At 33.2% G+C, this 3,180-nt stretch overlaps 1 non-coding gene across 1 annotated transcript; it reads right to left on the reverse strand.

Moving 5' to 3' along the window:
• Positions 1-361: 361 nt before the first annotated feature.
• On the reverse strand, positions 362-443 carry TRNAL-AAG (transfer RNA leucine (anticodon AAG)). The gene has a single exon. It is a non-coding gene; the product is annotated as a tRNA-Leu (tRNA).
• Positions 444-3,180: the final 2,737 nt, after the last annotated feature.

Here is a 3,180-nt window from a genome sequence, read left to right on the forward strand (position 1 = left end):
TTAATGTCACTACGTTAATCATAATATAAAAAAAATATTAACACACTTTTGTTTAATGCATGCCATGTTTAAGTTGCCATATTTAAGCCATGCCACTAAGTTTCGGAGAACAATTTGGCATAAGGAAATCTGCATTGAGAAATAACTTAGGTACCTACAGCTAAGTAGACTTAATATTTACCACATTATACGATTAAATTACACAGCTTATAATAGAGCTCCGTGCAACATAAACAATTTGTAAATATAATAATATGCAATAAAAAAATTATCTCCATGTCAAAGATTGTCTTATCATTTTTTCTGAATTAGATTATAATAAAAGTACACGCGATAAATTAAAAACAAATATAAAAAAATATGATAGCGGTGGGATTCGAACCCACGCCTCCGAAGAGACTGGTGCCTTAAACCAGCGCCTTAGACCGCTCGGCCACGCTACCGATGGTGGAAGATGCGCTAGAAAATTCTCGGACTGTACGTACATAAGAAAATGTTTATTAATAGTATCCCATCTAAATTTATTTTTATAAAATATATTTTTGTGATTTAAATAGTGCTACGTACGAATATCAAAAAATAAACGGAGATATAATTTATTTTCCAGATTGTATATTATTATACTTATTTCTGATTTCTTCGGTTTGGCTTTCGGTTATACCTAGGTAAAATATATTGCAAAGTTTATTGTCAAATCATCATTGTTTCAGCTATGCTTATCCACTAGGTACTGAAAAAACGTCCATCATTCATGTCTCCACTTATCTGAGTCATTAGCAGTATTTTTCACTCTCATTGACAAATAACGGCCAGACAGGATATAAAAATATGCTGGGTATTTTTCTAGATTTTCTTAAAATATAATGAAAAACAAAAAACTTGATCTGTGGAAAGAAGCCGTATTAATAATTTATATTCCATGACAAAACGTAAAAGCATTTTAGCTCATTCAGTGAAAAATCTACGGTCAAGTTGGATTGTTTCTTGTTAAAAAAAAAGATTTCTGACAATATGTCCATGTCGCGGAGAACTACAGGATTCAGATCACATCCTCTGGGTATGCCGAGAATGTGATCCGAAAGGAAAGATATACTCAAGTCGGTTCAATTAGTTGGTGGGTCCATCGGGCCGTCCAACCTGGTCGCCACAAAAGCAAACTTTATTTATTTAAAAAAAAATGCGGCGTCTTCTTTTGGACGTGAAGATCTCTTCACACAGTTTTGTATGTCCGTATTGTTTTTTTGTATGATATTATAACTATTAAGATTTATTCTGTTGTGTTAGTTCTTCGTGCTCGTCTCTCCCATATTCACTTTGTAATTAATTAAGTGACTGTAAACTGTCAAAGTTCATTTAAGTGCGTAACGACTTCAGTCTTGAGTAACTGCTCTTGAGACATTACCAGGTGAAATCAACTGCTGATGATTTACAACCAAACGTATGACCGAGTGTGGTGCGGGGCGGGTTAGTTTTGAAGGCTCCATGTTTATGGTGTAGACAAATTCCTATTAGGATCAGTTGCAAGCTAATTTTCTGGAACATCAATAAAAGACTCACACTTACTTGATAGTTAAATCTAATAATTATCAAGAAAATCTATGCAATATCAATTAATAAATGCTATATTTAACACTATGTGCTAGATTCGAAAACTAAACGACTACTCAAAAATGGTAGATCATGCAAAAAACGCTATCAGTATCGATAATCATTATCCTAACATTCAACGTACATTCACTAAATTTACTAATTCATTTAGGGGGCTTTTGATTATTCTATGGCTATAATAATTGATCTACATCTACTTACAGGACTATTGATGAAACTTTAGTTATATTATCATCACGTCTTGGTTAACACTAAATAGTGGATAGAATGACAAATATAATATTGTTTTATCTTATTAATTTATAGTAGGTACTAAAAATTCAGTTCTTTTATCACTTTTATGATGTCATATTCACGGGAAAGAACTAGAAAATTGTACTCCGTGTATTATTATGATAAAACCACTAATACAGAGAGAGCAAAAGTTGTGACTCGGAAAATTACAGTCATATTTCATAGAGTGCGGAAAATATTTTATTGTTTTACATAGCTAGTTCTATGAAAATGACTGCAGCGTACTTCAGAGAAGGTAATAAATAAATTTATTAACGTTTTTCTCTCACTTGGTCGAAGTAATTTTCTAGCCGCGGTGTCATTTATGCAGTGGTGGATATAATATTATAATTAAAATAAATATATAATTTTTTTATTCAGAAAAAATTATAAGTGATAAAATACCATCCCAGTTTTTGCCGAGAGTGACATCCTAGCGAATTGACTTTCTTTTGAGATATTTTATTTATTTTAATTTTCAAACTATGCTTGTTATCTTTATCTCATTTAGTGCTAACACCGCGACTGGCGCGTTTGGAGTCGTTGGCCATTCGATATAATTAACGTGTTATTTAAATGTGGTAATTAAAAGATTAGCAGTGATTGTGTGCCCTTGTGTGAAATAATTCATGGCATACGAGGCCCTTCTTTAAAAGTCTGGAAATCTTTATTTTTATTAGTACCTAATATATTTATCTAATAGCACATAGCTCGAATAAGGGACAATTACTGGAAAAATCTAGTTATCCAGTGGTACCCAATAGGTACAAAACGTCCGCAAGGTAGACTTAGAGGCCGCTGGATTGATGAAATGGTAAAGTTCAGCGGAAGTACGTGGCAAAATGGAATCAGCTTGGAGAGACCTTCATCTAGCAGTGGATAGATTCAAGCTGATTATGATGATATGTAATAGTATTCGCCAATGCTCGGAGAGCCTCGAAAGAATTGATCTACCATACCATAGGAATGGCTTTTAGCTAAATCCACATATAGGTTTTAAATGTACGCAAATTCTAACAGTATATTGATATTAAGCAATATTCAGCCAATGAGGTGTCAGTTGATTATTATGGAGTGATTTCTCAACCAATGATAGTTTACGTTACCATGATACAATAGTACACATTGACCCTGTCCGATTTTCATTTGAAATCTCATTATTTGGAGCATTGTTCCAAAAGAGGCAAAAGACGGCGGACTGATCAGGTAAAATGATTCACTATAAAAACTACAGTATCCACCACAAAGACAAAACACAAAGGTAATGATAACCCACTTCGCTGATCCAAAGGCGATCTT

Source organism: Rhyacophila brunnea, unplaced genomic scaffold (assembly GCF_057557595.1).
Source record: "Rhyacophila brunnea isolate RB1 unplaced genomic scaffold, BYU_Rbru_1.0 scaffold_17, whole genome shotgun sequence".
Lineage (NCBI taxonomy): Eukaryota > Metazoa > Arthropoda > Insecta > Trichoptera > Rhyacophilidae > Rhyacophila > Rhyacophila brunnea.